Here is a 21,730-nt window from a genome sequence, read left to right as displayed (position 1 = left end):
GAAAATTTGTAATTCATTGTTTAGAGTTTAGATTCTGCATGAATTCATTGTGCTTATTTGCTCCTGTGAACATGAATATTCAGCCTGGTGACAATCTGCATGCAGGAACAAGTCAGAATACCACAGACCAAAGGAGGGAGGGAGGACAAATATGAACAACTAAAAGTAGAAAGAGAGACGTGTGTGTGAGCTGAAGTATTTGTCATGGTTTCAGTTCTCATATGCTCAAACACTCACACCCCACAGTCCTAAAAACAGTGTGTTTAGGTATGTTGGGCTTTGTTGAGGAGCAGTCAGATAGTTCTTCATGTGGTCAGTAATGTCTCACTCCTGCTGCAGGGAGATCACACGTACAGTAAGACAGTCACAGATCAGCACTAAAGAGGATAGAGGAGGACAGCACACAACACACACACACGTACAACAGATGAGTGTGTGTGGGGCTACTCAAGGCAAATATACACATGCACTGCAGACCTGTGTGTGTGTGTGTGTGTGTGTGTGTAATGTTGCTGGCCCGAGTGCAGCAGGACGTACAGACTTCCTTGACGGTGCAAGACATTTATTAACATTAAACACATACGACACAGGGGGCACTCACACATAACACAATAAACATGACTCTACACTTAACATTAAACAATGAACAGATATACATTAACACGTGACTACACAAACTAACGTTGCGGCTACAGAGCTCGAAATTATCACACATGTAGCGACAATAACCAACAGAGGTGCACATACTGACAGGTTTAAATAGACAGACAAACAACAGTAAACCCTGCGCAGGTGTGTGCAGTCCCGGAGGGCGTGGTTACAAAACACACGTGACTCGTGGGGGGCGGAGCGTTCCGTGACGGTGTGGACGTGTGACTGGGTGCACAACTCAGTAAACTCTTATGAGTTTACGTGTAATTAAAATTTCAAACCAAAACTTATTCAGTTTAACATACTGGAAGGTATTTTTTCCAAGTGCATTTTACACTTATAAAATCCTGTCAAAACCGCAATCCACTAGGTGGACCTATACTACACTTAAATTATATGGAAACACGAATAAAAAACAAAACAAACAAACACAAAAAAAACGGTAGATAAGACTGATATAATTTCTAAAAAGGAAAAAGGCAAGCATTCCTTTTATAAGATTGATGTATATTTTATTGAGATAAAGACATTCATACTTTTAACCAGCACATTATTGCAAGTAAGAAAAGGATTTTGTTATGCAGATGCTGAAAGCAACAGTACCAAGAGGATGTACCAAATATATCTGTGTGTGTGTGTGTGTGTGTGTGAGAGAGAGAGAGAGAGATGTGAATAAAGGTTCGTCAGAGTTTCATCTGAATACACTTCCTCTTCACTATAAGTGTAGCTGTGAAGTTATTCAGTAGACTGTATTGAAGAGTGTGTACGGTGTGTGTAGTGTGTGTAACTCAGTAAGAATGCAGGTGTGTGTTTATCTGCTCCTTGTGCTCCACGCTGCTGATGGTGAGTGTTACCTTCTCTCTACAGGTATAGACAAGTGAAGAAACACGTCACCGGGAAGCGACCTGGATGAGGTTTGAGGACATGTAGCTCGATATCTGACTTATTTACAAATCCTATTACCTATCGTTGCTGTTGGCTTCCAGTGTTTGTTAGAAATGTTAGCAGCTTTTGTTCTAAACTAAAGGAGCAAAATTTGGACATCAAACATATCTTGTCCACCTGGGTTAAGGGAGAATGAAGTAAATTTGTTGACTTTATTTGTTAAGTGGCACTGAAATCTGCGCTGTGGTTCAGTCCGGTAGAGAGGAACCGGTGCTAATTACTTGCTAAATAGTTACTTCAGACCAGCATACGATAGGAATTGTAGGGACATTACTAAGATTGATGAAATTAAGAGTATTGTGACTCTTACAAGCATCATTTTGCCCTATAAGTCTGTACATTTACAAAAACAATTTATGTTTTTTTTATCATGGTGTGGTATGTGAAATGTGCTCACTTGTTTATTTCTGTGTGTGTTATTTATTCCTCACTTGTTCATTCTGTGTATGATGCAGCTCTTGTCCACTACCCACTTCTGTATCCAGCTGCCTGTGACAGAGGTCACACCTCATTGTGGTTGATTGTATATGTGGTACTGTCCTTTACGTGTGGTGTATGATGTATGTGTTTGGTGCTTCTGTGTGTTTTACTAAGTGGGGAGTGGGGGTGGGTTTCAGGGAGAGGCTACAGTGAGTTCTGATCTCATGAATTCTGACAAGCTCATCATATCCAAGACGATACTACTCTGTGTTACCATGGAGACCTGAGGAGGGGCAGAACTCACTACCTACACGATAAAGAGCTGGACTAGTGATGAATAAATACATTTGGCACGACAAGTGAGGTATCCAGGTCCAGCTTTATGATGGGTGTGAAGACCCATTGTGCAGAAAATGTAAAAATAAAAAAAGCAAATTCATTAGAATGGAAATATGTGCGCTACAGTTCCGAAATACAGAGCAACTTCAGAAATGCTGCAAACTCAGTCACAACACAACGGAACTGTTTTCGGAAGTTGCCTCGCATTTCCAAAATATAGCACACGTCATTTTGAATAAAGTGTTTTCTGAATTTGTATAAAGTTCAGGAATTTGCATCAAGTTTGTAAACTGTAGCACACGTTTCCCTTCTGTGTTCTTGAAAAGAAACAGTAAATCAAACATAATGTGGAATACAAGTGTAGCAACAAGAGTGAAGGTGAAGTAGGTGAGACACTGATTCAGAGATGGAACTGCACCTTAACAATCACAGAACCACAAAAGGTACCAAATACAAACAGTGTAGACTGACTCTGCTTATTGGTTTTGACAGTCATATCTGGGCCCATGTCCTTAAAGGGCCCCTACCATGGAAAACTGAATTTCACTCACTTTATTGAAATAAATAAATTTTAAGTAATATGTAAATATTGTTACATTTTCAAAACACATTGTTTACTCTCCCATTTCTTACAGTCCATATATGGAATATAATCTGTAAAAATAGCCTGTTTTGAAATCACTGTTTCTCTGATGTCATTAGAACCAGCTCATTTACTTATCTCTGCCTCTTTGGCCTACAGCAGTTTAACCCCCAACACCTACATTGCAGTTCTCAGGCATATTTCAGCTCTTAGTGCTTTTTAAATTAAGCACAATACAGGGCAGCCAATCAGAACAGAGCTCATTTATCTTGCATCTCAAAGGCACAACAACAGAAACTGCCTGTTTAATTCCAAGGGATAAAGAGAGGATGGAAAAAAGTTGTGTAAAATTGAATTATGACTCTTTTTGGAAGATAAAGCCACAAAAACATTGTAAGAAGACACCAGCACAGGTTCTGAACTTGGCTGAAGGGTGCAGTTTCAGCACCTTGGACAGCAGTCAGGCTGCCTTGGAGGTGAAAGATGTTTGGTCTGTGGTATTGGTCTACAACTCTGAACACATTTTACTAAAGTCCGTCCTTATTTGGTCCTTTTAATGAAATCTACATCTCTAAGTACAAACCCCATCTCTAAGTAAAACTATATCATCTCTTGGAAACATTGAAATAAAAAATGAAAAAAAAATAAATAAATAGCAAAGCATTAGCCATTAGATTAGAACATATTATTCCATCACTGATACACCCTGATCAAACTGGTTTCATCAGAGGAGACACTCAGCCATTAACAGGGTAGACTACTTAACCTAATACTGTGACGGTGGTAGTTCAGAGGAAGCGCTAGGCAAGGTTGCACCAAAGTGCTCTTTATTTTCCATTGTCAATATGTGACGATACCACTACTAATGACAAACACTACTCTGTTCCAATAGTCCTTGTAGCGATGTACACGTTGGGCGTGAGCAGTCCGATGGGCCACTAATGTGCTGCACTCTCTCTTGACCTGTGAGTTTAAATAGAGAGAATGAACAAGGAACAGGTGAAGGTGATTAGTAGGCAGGAGACTGGGAATGAGGCAGGTGTTTAGTGTGATCCCTAGCAGGAGTGGGTGTGTCCCTCCCTCTGGCTGCCCGGCCAACCGTGACAAATACGTCACACCTCACTCCACATATTAGAAACTGCTATGCAGAAAAGGCCTTCAGTAAAGAAAACCTGAAGTTTTTCTCCTCACAATGTGTAAAATCTTTAAAACCACACCTAAGGCCACAGTCAGTACTAATGTAATACCATCACAAAATGTGCATAGAGGTACTAGGCAAGGAAGCCCACTCTCTCTATTGCTGTTCTCAGTTCTTTTATTTATACATTTATTTATTACTATTTTTGCTTTTTAGGGGGTTTGTCTTTGTACAGTTTTTTTTGTTGTTGTTGTGACAGCACAGTGCACACTAGCCTACAGCCTCAATTAGTTACTTTACAGATATTCACCATTTAGCAAACAGTTGTTAAACAGCTTTTGACAGCTTTAATAACAAAGTAACAAAGAGAAAAGGAGAGAAAATGTTTCTACTTCCTGTGATAACTGTTGGGTTGTGATGACATTGTACTATCTACATCCAAAATGGTCTTTACTTTGGTGACTCCTTTAGTGGTTCTGTGTCAGTGGGTGGATTTCACAACTTCTTTAAGTAGTTTTTTCTTAATAGTATGAAAACTACAACATGATCATAGACTGCTGCATTCCACCTGTACTTTATGAATAATATGAATGTTATCAGACAATGCTCATGTTTACCTGATTAAATGATCAATGTTTATTTTGATCAGCATGTAGTCTAGAGCTCTTCTTGTCTGATCTGTCTAATATTTGCTAAGCTACATTCAGTGCAGGAGTGAAATGATGTGTCCAAACAGTGCTGAGGGGGATCACTGTGTAGCACTACTTCTTACTGCAGGATCACTTTACTGAGGATGGGGACTGAACACTGGGAAGCTCAGGAGGAAGTGATGACACTAGAAAGACACTGTTTCACTGTTAGATTTAGTCTGTATGTGAGAGAGAAAGAAGTGGAGGAATAATTTATTTTGCACTTGAACACACTTCCCCTCTACTGTGGATATTAGTGGGTGGAGAATTTCAGTGGAGTTCTACTGAGAGAGTTGTAGAGTTCCAGGTCATAGTCGTATGGTGGTTCCACTAGACAGACTATAGTCTGGGGTGGTTTTCAGTGTTCAGTACACTGTAGTTTTGTAGAGTGTATAAGATGTGTAGCAGACTTACTGCTGTAGCTGTGTGTAGTGTGTTGTGGAATGCAACTGTGTTTTTATCTGCAGATGTGTTTTTACTTTCTTTTTGGAAATGATGTGCAGACGAAGTCTTGTGAAGCGTTTGAGGTTCTTCCTTATTGTACTGCTGAATGATTCGGAGCATTGGAGCATTGAAAGCTGGTGACAAAACAGCGACACCTGGTGGTTTCCAGAAATTATAGCAGCTATAGATTCAAAACAGCACTATAAACAATACAACAGTCCACCGCCTTCATATTTCATAAAAAAAAAAAAAAAGATGATCAGTAATGATGTTTAGTAATTAAATTCTACAATAATTAGTTTAAAATCATTGTTTCCCTTTTTATGTGAAAACATAATACAAAACTGTACTGGGAGACAGCAGGCTGATGTAATGAAACATTTACCCTCACTTTTGACTTCTATAATTAGCACATTTACAATTTTTTTTAGTAAAAAGATAAAGCTTCCAAGTTATAGGACAGTGGCAAACTTATGAAACAGTCTCACCCTCATCCTGTGCTTCAGTGACGTCTGAAGCTTCGACCATCATTAGTCACGTGTTGTTAGTAACTTTAGTGGTAATATTAATGGTAATATTAACTTTAGTGGTAATAGTAACTGATACAAGCTTCGGTACACTGTTTGATACGAGCTTTGATGCCTTAGTATTAAATGTTGCATCATAATTTTATTGTTTCTGCACAGTTCCTGTATCATTTTTCTCCCTTTTTGGTGTTCCATTTAGTCAGTGTTTATTTTTCATCATTTTGTTAATTTTGCCGTTGTGTCCACCTGTTTTGCAAATGAAGAACTTTCGTTTACACATGTGCATCAAGTCCTGTCTGCCTCTGCGTTACATTATCGTTCTGAAAACTGTACAGTGTGCAGATCATTAATGTAGGTGGACCAGCTGGATCAAAATCACTAATGTGTTCTTATTTTAGATTTTTGATTTAAAACATCTAAAATAAGAAGCAAGGCTTTGCTATGACAAGTTGCAAATGGGCATAAACAAACAGTCATAAAAGTTGATTTAGTCAATGTTGATGTTAGCTTGACATCACAAGTGTCATATTTGAAGCTTCTGTTACTGTAATTATTTACCCCTGTCCCACTTACCTACAACCAAAGGCAGAGGTGCAGGCAAAGGTTTAATGCACATAAAACTACAAAATGTATCTGATTCCAAATTATGCCTGTAATTACAATTTATATTCTGAAGAGAATGCTCTACTGCATTGTCTAATGTGTTATGAGAATATGCATAACCACCTTTCTAAAATTCCTGTCTTAATACATCCTGCTTTGTCAGCGGTTCTGTCAACCTAACATAGGATTTGACCTACTAAACGTGCAGTGCAGAGATTGGATACTTTACAGGAAACTGGTGTCAGCAGTCTAAATATATAGAAAAATATAGCTGGCTCTTCACTCAGCCTCAATCCACTAGTGCAGAGAATTTTTACTACAGCTTTGGACGTCCTCTCTCTTAATAAATTATCAAGTGATTAACATCATCTGCGAGTGTCTGGACTCCATCAATCTCATTACAAATACTACACGGAGAGCCGAGCTTCATGAGTTCAATGTAGCAAGGGGTTAATTACCATAATAGAAGAGAAGTAGATACACAATAGAATAGAATAGATATTATAATGAAACCAATTAGAATAAAATAGATATTATAATGAAACTCTGTAAATAAGTTACAGAAATGTGGCACAGAAAATACTTTCTAAATGTTACCTAAGTGCCAGATTGAGAGAAAGACAACATGGACATTAAAGAAGGTGAAGTGGGTGGCCAGGCCAGGAACAGTAGAGCATGTCTGCTGGGGCATCCAGGCAGAAAAAAGAGAGCGAGAAGGAGAGACAGAAATAGAATGTGACTGAGAGAGAGCATGACAGAGAGAGAGAGAGAGAGAGCACAAGCCCAAGGGACATTCTCCAAATGTACGTCTTCAGTCCACCAACTCTGCTCCAGCTCCACTCTCAGCTCTGCTCCAGCATTAACTCCTTATGGTTCAGAATTTCTTTAGTCTTATCTTGATTGATCAACAGCAGAGTTTGTCCAACACTGACTAATCAAAGAGTGACCACATACGAGCAGCATCCCCGTCATAGCACATCCGAGAGGAACCCACAGCTGGTAGAGTGATTTACTGTCCTGAATAACAATTGATGAATAACAATATCTCTGCAAGAGACCACAGATGACCACAGCAGTTGGGGTTAACAAGAACAAGACTTCATAGTTGAGAGTTAGGCGTACACGTATCAATATGTTATGATTTTCTTGGTTAAAATGACATAGTATGCCATGACAATCAACGTTGTAGCTCAGTCTCTCTGTGTACACATATCTCAGCTACCTGTATGAGGGCATTATGGAATTTGTAGTTCATGAAGCATTTATGTACAAAGTCTTGTAATTTTGCTCTTTTTTTTATCTTAATTTTGTAGCTGCTTGGGTTGAGGCTTTAGATTAGAATTTTCTGGAATGTCTATGGAAATAATGACCAATATGCTTTCAGATCCAAGACTGTTGAACAAATGTGTGATCACAGTTCTCCCACTGACATATGCTGCCTGCTAAGGCATCTTATTTAGGTTCAATTTAAAGGCAGCATCAGACACTAAATCTGCAGTATAAATAATCTTTCACACCGAACACGAGAAAAATCTGCCTGGTGAAAAACCTCATTCACTTGAAGGGGCAAGAGCTTTACTTGCTTCTTTCTGAAAGAAAAGCAGCTGCTATTCTTATACTAATTATTAAAACAATGTCACAAGTAGTGTTAGCTGTTTTCTGAAGGACTACGTTCCCCAAAATTACACAATACCAAGACCGCCCATAATCCCCTCATTTTGCTCCACCCATGTGAAAACATGAGCGAGGTGGCAGTTAGATGTGACCGACGCTTAAGTCTTCATACATGATGGGAATGGAAATCTAATTAGAATGGGAATCTAACTGGATCATTTCTGTTACTCAGACCTTTGCCTGTACAGACAACACCAGACCCCTCACTAGACACACAGACAAACTCAGTGAGATCAGGTGGAAAACTGAACAAACATCAGCACTTTAAGAATCTGTAGCATTTGTTGTATGTGCCACTTGATTGCTGTAACAGCTGGAGTGCCGCAGGGCGCGGAGCAGGACGCACAGACTCCTTCGACTTTGACAGACATTTATTAACACATAACACTTACGACGACGGCACTCACACAACATAAATGGATAACACGAATACACGTAACACTGGCAGGAACACTAACGACGGCAACACAAACATATACGTTTAACATGAATACACGTAGGACTAGCAACACAAAAAATGACCAACACTAATGCACATACCAACAGGGGTTTAACTACACACAGACACACACAACATTAAACCAGGGGCAGGTGTGTGCCATCAGCTTCACTGCATGCGGTGGGCCGTACTGCATATAGCGACTGGTCTGTACCAATAACTACTGTGCTACATAAAACAAAAAATCTATCCAGCAGCAGGATCTGCAGTTCTACTTCTGTCTGTTTCTAGTTACATCTTCTGTTTGTATTTGTATTTCATGCCTGTAGTTAATGATTCTTGTCCCCTGTCCTGTTTAGGTTCTAGTCAGTTATATACCCATATTACACACGACTTGTTTAGTTTCCTTATTTAGTTACTACTGTTCTCATTTGCTCTAGAGAGAGGGGGAGAAAGAGAAAGAGGGAGAGAGAGAGGGGGAGAGAAAGAAAAGGAGAGAGAGAGAGTAGGAGGGAGGGAGAGAGAGGGGAAGATGGAGAGAGAAAAGGAGGGAGGGGAGGAAGGCAGAGAGGGAGGGAAGGAGAGAGAGAGAATGAGGGATGGAGAGAGAAGGAGAAAAAGAGGGAGGGAGGGAGCGAGGGTGGGCAGAGGGGGAGAGAGAGAAGGAGGGAGGGAGAGAGACAATCTATAAGCAGACATTTACATCTTATAACTTGATGGTCATGCATCCATCTATTTGAAAATCTCTTAGTGATTTCCAGTACCATCATCATTTGGCTGGTACCATCAGTACCATCAGGTGACTGGACCTGGAGCAATTAAGTATGTCATATATAATAATTAAGTATGTCATATATAATAATAATGGAGTATGTCATATATAATAATAATGGAGTATGTCATATGTAATAACAGCCATTTTACATGTACATGTGCAGCCATGTTTAATAGTGAAGGCCTTTATCCTGTGTGTTTCTGCAGGCTGCATGTTGGTAGGGAATCTGAGGACAGACGACATCACTGCATACACAGGAGACTCAGTACTGCTGCCCTGCTCCTGTACTGACCCACACGCCAAACCTGAGAGTTTCACCTGGAGGAAACGCAGCACAGGAAGACAAACATTGGACGTGATCACCAGTGAGAGTGAACAGTACAGAAACAGAGTTCAGCTGGGTACTGCTCACTCTCCAGGAAATCTCTCTCTACTCATATCACACCTGACTGAAGAGGATGAGGGAGAATACTGGTGTTATTTTAACCAGTGGAACTATAAATACATCAGACTCACCATTAAAGGTAAAACACCGTATTTGATCCAAATCTAACTGCAAATGATAAATCCAGCTTTAAGGTTTTCTTATGTATCCACACTAGCAAAGTCTTGGTTGTCTGAGTTACTTGTAGACTTTCTGCTGTCATATTTGTTGTTGTGCTGTCATCTGTGCACATTAGCAGTAACATTTAGTTCAGTGATGGTCAAATACTCCTTTAATTGTAACAAATATCTTGGGCAGTTCAAGTAAGAATGTCTCAGGTTTTTAACACACATGCTTCTTTGTTTTGGTTTTTCTGTTCCGACCCCTCGTTTGTTTTTTCTGTCACTGTTTTCATCTTTGTCTAGTTTGCATTCGTTACTCTTTGTATAAATATCCCTTGTTTTATCATCTTGGTTGTGGGTATCTGAATTTGCGCTCTCGTCCTCCTGTGAGTTTATTGTTGTTTGGTAATGTTATTAGCCTGCTCGTTATTCTAGTGTTTACTGTTTAACTTTCTTCTTGGTAATGATGTGCAGACGAAGTCCTGTGAAGCGTTTGAGGTTCTTCCTTATTGTACTGCTGAATGATTCGAAGCATTGGAGCATTGAAAGCTGGTGACAAAACAGCGACACCTGGTGCTTTTCAGAAATTATAGCAGCCATAGATTCAAAACTGCGCAGCACTATAAACAATACAACACTCCACCGCCTTCATATGTCATAAAAAAAATGGATGATCAGTAATGATGTTTAGTCATTAAATTCTGAAATCATTTGTTTAAAATCATTGTTTCCCTTTTATGTAAAAACAACAGGTTGGCGTTATGAAACGTTTACTCCACTTTTGACTTCTATAATTAGCACATTTCCAATTTTTTTTAGTAAAAAGATAAAGCTTCCAAGTTATAGGACAGTGCCAAACTTATGAAACAGTCTCACCCTTATCCTGTGCTTCAGTGACATCTGAAGCTTCGACCGTCATTAGTCACGTGTTGTTAGTAACTTTAGTGGTAATATTAATGGTAATATTAACTTTAGTGGTAATAGTAAATGATACAAGCTTCGGTACACTGTGTGATACGAGCTTCGATGCCTTAGTATTAAATGTTACATCACAATTTTATTGTTTCTGCACAGTTCCTGTATCGTTTTTCTCCCTTTTTGTTGTTCCATTTAGTCAGTGTTTAGTTTGCATCATTTGGTTAATTTTGCCATTGTGTCCACCTGTTTTGCAAATTAGGAACTTTCATTTACACATGTGCATCAAGTCCTGTCTGCCTCTGCGTTACATTATCGTTCTGAAAACTGCACAGTGTGCAGATCATTAATGTAGGTGGACCAGCTGGATCAAAATCACTAATGTGTTCTTATTTTAGATTTTTGATTTAAAACATCTAAAATAAGAGGCAAGGCTTTGCTATGACAAGTTGTCAGTGTTGATGTCAGTTTGACATTACAAGTGACATATTTGGAGCTTCTGTTACTGTAATTATTTACCCGTCCCACTTACAAACTGCCAACATCAGCGGTGCAGGCAAAGGTTTAATGCACATAAAACTACAAAATGTATCTGATTCCAAATTATGCCAGTAATTATAATTTATATTAAGAAGAGAATGCTCTACTGCATTGTCTAGCATGTGTTATGAGAATATGCATCACGACCTTTCTAAAATTCCTCAGTCTTAATACATCCTGCTTTGTCAGAGGTTCTGTCAACCTAACATAGGATTTGACCTACTAAACTTACAGTGCAGAGATTGGATACTTTACAGGAAACTGGTGTCAGCACTCTAAATATATAGAAAAATATAGCTTGCTCTTCACTCAGCCTCAATCCACCAGTGCAGAGAATTTTGAGTACACCTTTGGATTTCCTCTCTCTTAATAAATTATCAGTGATTAACATCATCTGCGAGCGTCTGGACTCCATCAGTCTCATTACAAATACTACACGGAGAGCCGAGCTTCATGAGTTCAATGTAGCAAAGAGTTAATTAGCATAACAGAAGAGAAGTAGATACACAATAGAATAGAATAGATATTATAATGAAACCAATTAGAATAAAATAGATATTATAATGAAACTCTGTAAATAAGTTACAGAAATGTGGCACAGAAAATACTTTCTAAATGTTACCTAAGTGCCAGATTGAGAGAAAGACAACATGGACATTAAAGAAGGTGAAGTGGGTGGCCAGGCCAGGAACAGTAGAGCATGTCTGCTGGGGCATCCAGGCAGAAAAAAGAGAGAGAGAAGGAGAGACAGAAATAGAATGTGACTGAGAGAGAGCATGACAGAGAGAGAGAGAGAGAGCACAAGCCCAAGGGAGAGATTTCTCCAAATGTACGTCTTCAGTCCACCAACTCTGCTCCAGCTCCACTCTCAGCTCTGCTCCAGCATTAACTCCTTATGGTTCAGAATTTCTTTAGTCTTATCTTGATTGATCAACAGCAGAGTTTGTCCAACACTGACTAATCAAAGAGTGACCACATACGAGCAGCATCACCGTCATAGCACATCCGAGAGGAACCCACAGCTGGTAGAGTGATTTACTGTCCTGAATAACAATTGATGAATAACAATATCTCTGCAAGAGACCACAGATGACCACAGCAGTTGGGGTTAACAAGAACAAGACTTCATAGTTGAGAGTTAGGCGTACACGTATCAATATGTTATGATTCTCTTGGTTGAAATGACATAGTATGCCATGACAATCAACGTTGTAGCTCAGTCTCTCTGTGTACACATATCTCAGCTACCTGTATGAGGGCATTATGGAATTTGTAGTTCATGAAGCATTTATGTACAAAGTCTTGTAATTTTGCTCTTTTTTTTATCTTAATTTTGTAGCTGCTTGGGTTGAGGCTTTAGATTAGAATTTTCTGGAATGTCTATGGAAATAATGACCAATATGCTTTCAGATCCAAGACTGTTGAATAAATGTGTGATCACAGTTCTCCCTCTGACATATGCTGCCTGCTAAGGCATCTTATTTAGGTTCAATTTAAAGGCAGCATCAGACACTAAATCTGCAGTATAAATAATCTTTCACACCGAACACGAGAAAAATCTGCCTGGTGAAAAACCTCATTCACTTGAAGGGGCAAGAGCTTTACTTGCTTCTTTCTGAAAGAAAAGCAGCTGCTATTCTTATACTAATTATTAAAACAATGTCACAAGTAGTGTTAGCTGTTTTCTGAAGGACTACGTTCCCCAAAATTACACAATACCAAGACCGCCCATAATCCCCTCATTTTGCTCCACCCATGTGAAAACATGAGCGAGGTGGCAGTTAGATGTGACCGACGCTTAAGTCTTCATACATGATGGGAATGGAAATCTAATTAGAATGGGAATCTAACTGGATCATTTCTGTTACTCAGACCTTTGCCTGTACAGACAACACCAGACCCCTCACTAGACACACAGACAAACTCAGTGAGATCAGGTGGAAAACTGAACAAACATCAGCACTTTAAGAATCTGTAGCATTTGTTGTATGTGCCACTTGATTGCTGTAACAGCTGGAGTGCCACAGGGCGCGGAGCAGGACGCACAGACTCCCTCGACTTTGACACACATTTATTGATACTTAACGCTTACGACGACGGCACTCACACAACATAAACGGATAACACGAATACATGTAACACTGCAGGAACACTAACGACGGCAACACAAACATATACGTTTAACATGAATACACGTAGGACTAGCAACACAAACAATGACCAACACTAATGCACACACCAACAGGGGTTTAACTACACACAGACACACACAACATTAAACCAGGGGCAGGTGTGTGCCATCATGGGGGCGTGGTTACAAAACAAAAAATCATTTCAACTGCACTCAGTGGGCCGTACTGCATATAGCGACTGGTCTGTATCAATAACTACTGTACTACATAAAACAAAAAATCTATCCAGCAGCAGGATCTGCAGTTCTACTTCTGTCTGTTTCTAGTTACATCTTCTGTTTGTATTTGTATTTCATACCTGTAGTTAATGACTCTTGTCTTCTGTCCTGTTTAGGTTCTAGTCAGTTATATACCCATATTACACACAACTTGTTTAGTTTCCTTATTTAGTTACTACTGTTCTCATTTGCTCTAGAGAGAGGGGGAGAAAAAGAAAGAGGGAGAGAGAGAGGAGGGAAGGAAAGAGAGAGAGAAAGGAAGAAATAGAGAGAGAATGAGGGATAGAGAGAGAAGGAGAGAAGGAGGGAGGGAGGGAGCGAGGGTGGGCAGAGGGGGAGAGAGAGAAGGAGGGAGGGAGAGAGACAATATATAATCAGACATTTACATCTTATAACTTGATGGTCATGTATCCATCATACCAACATCTATTGGGAAATCTCTTAGTGATTTCCAGTACCATCATCAGTTGGCTGGTACCATCAGTACCATCAGGTGACTGGACCTGGAACAATTAAGTATGCCATATATAATAGTTAAGTATGTCATATATAATAATAATGGAGTATGTGATATATAATAATAATGGAGTATGTCATATGGAATAACAGCCATTTTACATGTACATGTGCAGCCATGTTTAATAGTGAAGGCCTTTATCCTGTGTGTTTCTGCAGGCTGCATGTTGGTAGGGAATCTGAGGACAGACGTCATCACTGCATACACAGGAGACTCAGTACTGCTGCCCTGCTCCTGTACTGACCCACACGCCAAACCTGAGAGTTTCACCTGGAGGAAACGCAACACAAACAGAAACACATGGGACGTGATCACCAGTGAGAGTGAACAGTACAGAAACAGAGTTCAGATGGGTGCTGTTCACTCTCCAGGAAATCTCTCTCTACTCATATCACACCTGACTGAAGAGGATGAGGGAGTCTACAGGTGTTATCCTAACCAGTGGAACTATAAAGCCATCAGACTCACCATTAAAGGTAAAACACTGTATTTGATCCAAATCCAACTGCAAATGATAAATCCAGCTTTAAGGTTTTCTTAGGTATCCACACTAGCAAAGTCTTGGTTGTCTGAGTTACTTGTAGACTTTCTGCTGTCATATTTGTTGTTGTGCTGTCATCTGTGCACATTACCAGTAACCTTTAGTTCAGTGATGGTCAAATACTCTTTTAAACAATGTCACAAGTAGTGTTAGCTGTTTTCTGAATGACTACCTTCCCCAAAATTACACAACATCAAGAGCAGCCATAATCACCTGATTTTGCTCAACCCATGTGAAAAAATTAAATCTTAAATCTTAAGTCTTCATACATGATGGGAATGTAATTAGAATGGGAATCTAACTGGATCATTTGTTACTCAGACCTTTGCCTGTACAGACAACACCAGACCCCTCACTAGACACACAGACAAACTCAGTGAGATCAGGTGGAAAACTGAACAAACATCAGCACTTCAAGAATCTTTAGCATTTGTTGTATGTGCCACTTGATTGCTGTAACAGCTGGAGTGCCGCAGGGCGCGGAGCAGGACGCACAGACTCCCTCGACTTTGACAGACATTTATTGATACTTAACGCTTACGACAACGGCACTCACACAACATAAACGGATAACACGAATACACGTAACACTGCAGGAACACTAACGACGGCAACACAAACATATACGTTTAACATGAATACACGTAGGACTAGCAACACAAACAATGACCAACACTAATGCACACACCAACAGGGGTTTAACTACACACAGACACACACACAACATTAAACCAGGGGCAGTTGTGTGCCATCATGGGGGCGTGATTACAGAACAAAAAGTGACTTCAACTGCACGCGGTGGGCCGTACCACGTGACCAGTGGTGGGGGGAGCGTTCCGTGACAATTGCTGACTTAATATAAAGAATTCTAGTGAAGGCTTCCACACTGATGCGCTATCACAGAGTTACATATATTGTGTCTGACCTTTATTTAACTGTTAGTTTTGTGGCATTACTTAAGACATTCACAATCATATAAACATCAAAATGGAACACTTTATTTCAGGACCAGGGCAAATGCATCACTTTCAGTACAAAGTAATTTACAACAGAGTCATATGGGAGTTTCATTTCAGCTTCATCACCCAGTTTCAAGAACAGGAAGGTACTACATGGTTTGAGGTGCTCACATCTGTTCAGATTTACTAGTTGCCTCACTTGGTAAGTGACATCTAATCATTATTATCACATACTGAAGGTCTTCTATTGGTGTGTTTCTGTAGGCTGTATACTGGAACATCACAGGATCTCCGAAATCACTGCATACACAGGAGACTCAGTACTGCTGCCTTGTTCCTGCACTGACCTACACACCAAACCTGAGAATTTCACCTGGAGGAAACGCAACACAAACAGAAACTCATGGGATGTGATCTCCAGTGAGAGTGAACAGTATAGAAACAGAGTTCAGCTGGGTATTGCTCACTCTCCAGGAAATCTCTCTCTACTCATATCACACCTGACTGAAGAGGATGAGGGAGACTACAGGTGTTATATTAAAGACAATGAATACACATACACAAGACTTTATATTTCAGGTAAAACATTATTAGCAACCACATTCCTAATATCAATGAAAACCTCATAAGTCGATTTAGTCTCTCCACCATGAACTTACTTTTTAAACATACAAATAAATGTAATATAAATACATTCAGCACACACTTTATTAGACACACATACATCAGATATTACTAAAATTCAAAAACAGGACATTTAAAAGTAGAGAAACACCATTACATATTTATGTATCTAACATGTGGACCACATTATCCTCAGATATTAGTCACCAGACACCCTCTGTCACCAGTCTAGAAGAGTTAAACACAACTAACATTCATTTCACCTGCCCTCACTGAACACTTTCAGTACCTCTAATAAGTGAATGTGTAGGTATAATTACAGACTGTGTCCACCTGGTGTCTTACACAGTTTGTGTGTCACCCTGCACCCAGGACATCACTGGTCAGTTTCTGACCACAGATGTCCCAGTATATGTGGATACTGAACCATTCTCCATACATCAGTCCCACTACAGTGCTGGAGGCTTGGTAATGGGTGTTGTACTGGTATGAGTGGTTCAGGTACAGCAGTGTTACTGGATTCAGTGCTACTGGTAGGCTGAGAGTGTTCTGACAGTGAAAGATATCCAGCCAGCAGTGTTTCAGTGGTCAGGCACTGATCATGACTGGAGTTGGAGGATGGTTAACACTAACTGTGTAATAGACCAGATGGGCTAGAACCACTGACTCTACAAATACAAGATTTTTCTCAACCATTCATATTTATCAAATGTGATGGAGCATAAACTGTTGCATAAAGAGAGAGAGAAGGAGGGAAGCAGAGAGAGAGAGAAGGAGGGAAGCAGAGAGGGAGAGAGAGAACGAAAAAAAAAGAAGAGCAGAGAGAAGAGTCTCCTCTCACAGCTGGTGCTGACACTGAGTTCATTAACACACACTAACACTAACACATCAGGACCAGTCTGAAGTACAAACAATCAGACCAAACCAAATTATTACACTTCACAAACTAAACTACATCACCCACTGGAACACAAACACAAGCACAAAGCAAAATGCAACGTTATCTGGCCCTAAAATGTCAGTACACTGTAGCAGACGACATGTACACAGTGGCTGACATTAAACACAGAACCACTTTGACAAAGTCCAGACTCAGAGAACACAGCCTGGCCGTCCAGACCAGCCGATATAAATGTCATGGCTTCCCAGAGAACAGAGACTCTGTCAGCAATGTAAATATGACACTGTAGAGACAGAGCTGCACTTCCTCACTGAATGTGAAAAATTCATCCAAATATGGCAAATTTATTTTACAAAATCTGAGACGGTCCACCCCAACTTTAAGTGTCTGTCTAACACTGAAACTGCCCATCCTACTAGGCGAAAAGAAGGAAAGCAGCGCTTTAGCTGGGCGATACATATCTGCCTGCCATAAGATGAGGGACAGTGATTAACCCACCCAAACACACACACACACACACACGCACACACACGCACACACACACACACACACACACAACAGACTATATTACCCAGTTTATAAAAGTTACCTAACTATTTATTATTATTAACTATTTATTATTATTAACTATTTATTATTTTCCATCCTTATTATTTATTTCTCTTTCTTTACACTTCTTCCCTTTTACTTCTTATAATTATTATTATTTCAGACCAATTGCAGTTTCTCTTCAAGTTCTTTATCATAACAGAATTCTTAATTTCCATAATTGCAAAGGTTGTAATGTTGTGTAATGTTCATGTTATAATACTGCTTTGGCAATACTAGAATACTATAGTGGTATATGGTCACGCCAGTAAAGCTTACTGAACTGAAATGCACTGAGAGAGAGAGAGAGAGAGAGAGAGAGAGAGAGAGAGAGAGAGAGAGAGAGAGAGAGAGAGAGAGAGAGAGAGAGCGCTAACCCTGCAGCTTCAGACGTCTCCAAATGGTTATAAGACATTCAGTCCATCAACTACCAATGGCGGTAACACGCATTGGTTTAACGAGTGTGGGGCAGGATGCAAGCATGAGTTAGCCTGGTGTGATGTGTTTTTTTTGTTTGTTTTTTTTTTTAATGAAAATGAAAGCACACATGAACATACTGTGCTAATGTTGCATACACAATGTCATACAAGCGATTCAGGCAAAATAACTGACATAGTCGTTGTACAGGATTGGGCTTTATAGGGTAAATAATGAGGGTGAGACTAGACCTAGGCGACGGGGGTAAGTGAAAGGGGAAACACAGGACCCCTGTGTGAGGGCATGAACAACACAAAGCATGTGGAGGAACAAAAACAAACAAAGGAGCACATGGGGAGGAGGATGGTGGTGAGAGGTGTTACAGTAGCACCCACACCCCCCTTAACACGGGGCTCCTGTGTGATGGTGGTGAGGGGTGTTACAGTAGCACCCACACCCTCCTTAACACGGGGCTCCTGTGTGATGGTGGTGAGGGGTGTTACAGTAGCATCCACACCCCCCTTAACACGGGGCTCCTGTGTGATGGTGGTGAGGGGTGTTACAGTAGCATCCACACCCTCCTTAACACGGTGCTCCTGTGTGATGATGGTGAGAGGTGTTACAGTAGCATCCACACCCCCCTTAACACGGGGCTCCTGTGTGATGGTGGTGAGGGGTGTTACAGTAGCACCCACACCCTCCTTAACACGGGGCTCCTGTGTGATGGTGGTGAGGGGTGTTACAGTAGCATCCACACCCTCCTTAACACGGGGCTCCTGTGTGATGGTGGTGAGGGGTGTTACAGTAGCATCCACACCCCCCTTAACACGGGGCTCCTGTGTGATGGTGGTGAGGGGTGTTACAGTAGCATCCACACCCTCCTTAACACGGGGCTCCTGTGTGATGGTGGTGAGGGGTGTTACAGTAGCACCCACACCCTCCTTAACACGGTGCTCCTGTGTGATGGTGGTGAGAGGTGTTACAGTAGCATCCACACCCCCCTTAACACGGGGCTCCTGTGTGATGGTGGTGAGGGGTGTTACAGTAGCACCCACACCCTCCTTAACACGGGGCTCCTGTGTGATGGTGGTGAGAGGTGTTACAGTAGCACCCACACCCCCCTTAACACGGGGCTCCTGTGTGATGGTGGTGAGGGGTGTTACAGTAGCACCCACACCCCCCTTAACACGGGGCTCCTGTGTGATGGTGGTGAGGGGTGTTACAGTAGCACCCACACCCCCCTTAACACGGGGCTCCTGTGTGATGGTGGTGAGGGGTGTTACAGTAGCACCCACACCCCCCTTAACACAGGGCTCCTGTGTGATGGTGGTGAGGGGTGTTACAGTAGCACCCACACCCTCCTTAACACGGGGCTCCTGACGTGCATAACAGTTGACAAGGGAGCCCGAGCCCGGCGTCACACAGCAGGGTCTGGAGAACCTGGACAAGGACAGGTGGGAAAGGAGGAAAAAAAAAAAGGGGCAAGTCCATCGGGTGAGGGGTGGAAACAGGACTTTGTACCACAACCAGAGACCTGACAGCAGGCTGGACAGGAGACGACTGGGTTCCAGCTTGGGCAGTGGGATGGACGGGAGCCCGGCTGAGAGTAGGAGCACGGGATACGGGATAACAGGAACCCGAACCACAGCTGGGATTGGGACAGTTACAACGACAGGAATGGGGACAGACAAAGGCAGACACTGGGATTGGTAGAATAACAATGAAAGATTGTCAGTTCCAGTACAACAGAGATGTTACAGGAGGTGAAGTGGGCGGCTATGCCGAGAGAGAGAGAGAGAGAGAGAGAGAGAGAGAGAGAGAGAGAGAGAGAAAGAGAGAGAGAGAGAGAGAGAGACAGAGATACACTAATAAATGCCTGGAACTCCAGTGCACACTGACAAAACAAGTCCAACAGCTTCATTCTAAACCTACTACTACAATAACATCTGAAAATGGTTAAAGGACTACAAATGTAGTCTTAATGACATTGACAATGTCAACTTTTATTAATTACTAATAATATTATCAATAATAATCAATATCAATATTATCAACTCTCAATCAAGTATAATGCCAAAATGTGTAATTTCAGATTGTAGAGATACAGAGACTCATTCATGCTCCATCCTCTTTGTTTTTGTGCCAAAAAAACATTTGTATTGAATGCTTGTTATGAAAATCATACACTATAATATTAAAAGTGACAAATAATACATCACATTTTAATTCTGCTTTCTACATTCCCACATGCAGGAATTGCAGACAATTCTTCACTGTACACACGTCATACCATCTTAGCTGGTGTGGGGGGTTTACTGCTGTTGACGGGAGGAGGAGTCATCTGCTGGAGATACAGAGGTACACACACACACACACACACACACACACACACACACACAAACAAACACACTCCTATTCAAGTTCACAGACAATTATAACAGGTCTCAGTGTGAAGTTCTCTGTACAATATTATCCAGTAATACAGACCTCTGCTCACCTGGTAGACAGGTAGTGCACAGTGCTGATAACACACTGTCATGGGTTTGCTTCCCAGAGAGCACACATACTGATAAACATGTGAGATGCTCTTGATAATAAAATCTGTATATAAATAAATACATACATATCTGTCCATCTCACACTGAGTTAATTTTGTAGTTCAGAGACGTGAACAGACGGTGAGCAGAAAGGGTCAAACAGGACAGAGGAGAGATCAGCAGACACGGGTGGGCGTCACACATCCATGTTATAATATCAGTGAACTCTGATTCAGTACACAGATCTGTTCTACCGTGTCAGAGCTTGGATTAGTGATTAGTTTCTGCATGTTAAGACCCAGTGAAAGTCATGCAGGTACTCGTGAGAGGTCATGTGTTTCTGAAAGTATGGAAAAACTTTAAGGGCCTTATTCTTGTCTGCACAGAGAACTTCACTACAGTCTTTACTGCAGTGCACACAGTCGATTCTGATTGCTAAATTATAACAGACAGTATGACATCATCTAATATGCTGTAGTTTAGCAGAGCAGTTAATTGTTTAATATTCTGTAGTTTCACAGAGTAGTTTTATTTGCCTAATGTGCTGTAGTTTACCAGTGACTTTTCAGCAGTCATTCACTTATGACTGTTGTAGCTAGAGATGTTAAGCATTGCGTGTGTGTGTGTGTGTGTGTGTGTGTGTGTGTGTGTGTGTGTGTGTGTGTGTGTGTGTGTATGCTATATGCTTGATGATAACCTTATTATGATCACCTGCTCTATAGCAGTACCTTTATGCTACTGGGCCTTTTTAGACACCTCACTGCACTCAGAAGTAACTTCTGAATCAACCAAAGTAGTAGAAAAGTGCCAGAAAGGTTAGAGGGATGAGAGGGACAGGAGATAAACATGCTAACAGGTCATATCAGCGTCATGCAAAATGGTTTATCAAAAAGGTGTCATTTTATTAGAATCCATGAACAACATGCACAGAAGAAACAGCCATGCAGATACACGTCTCCGTGACATACCATATAAAAAAAGTGTGAACAAACAATCTGGAAAATGAAT

At 40.8% G+C, this 21,730-nt stretch overlaps 1 long non-coding RNA gene across 1 annotated transcript; it reads left to right on the top strand.

Annotated features, from left to right (window-relative positions):
* The first annotated feature begins 14,308 nt into the window (after positions 1 to 14,308).
* Positions 14,309 to 20,512, top strand: LOC145660344 (uncharacterized). Its single transcript, XR_014126604.1, has 3 exons — positions 14,309 to 14,631; positions 15,920 to 16,234; positions 20,439 to 20,512. It is a non-coding gene; the product is annotated as an uncharacterized LOC145660344 (long non-coding RNA).
* Positions 20,513 to 21,730: the final 1,218 nt, after the last annotated feature.

This window comes from Electrophorus electricus, chromosome 2 (assembly GCF_041902795.1).
Source record: "Electrophorus electricus isolate QZ-2024a chromosome 2, ASM4190279v1, whole genome shotgun sequence".
Lineage (NCBI taxonomy): Eukaryota > Metazoa > Chordata > Actinopteri > Gymnotiformes > Gymnotidae > Electrophorus > Electrophorus electricus.
The sequence above is the reverse complement of the archived record's forward strand: the minus strand, read 5'-3'. Positions and strand labels throughout refer to the sequence as shown.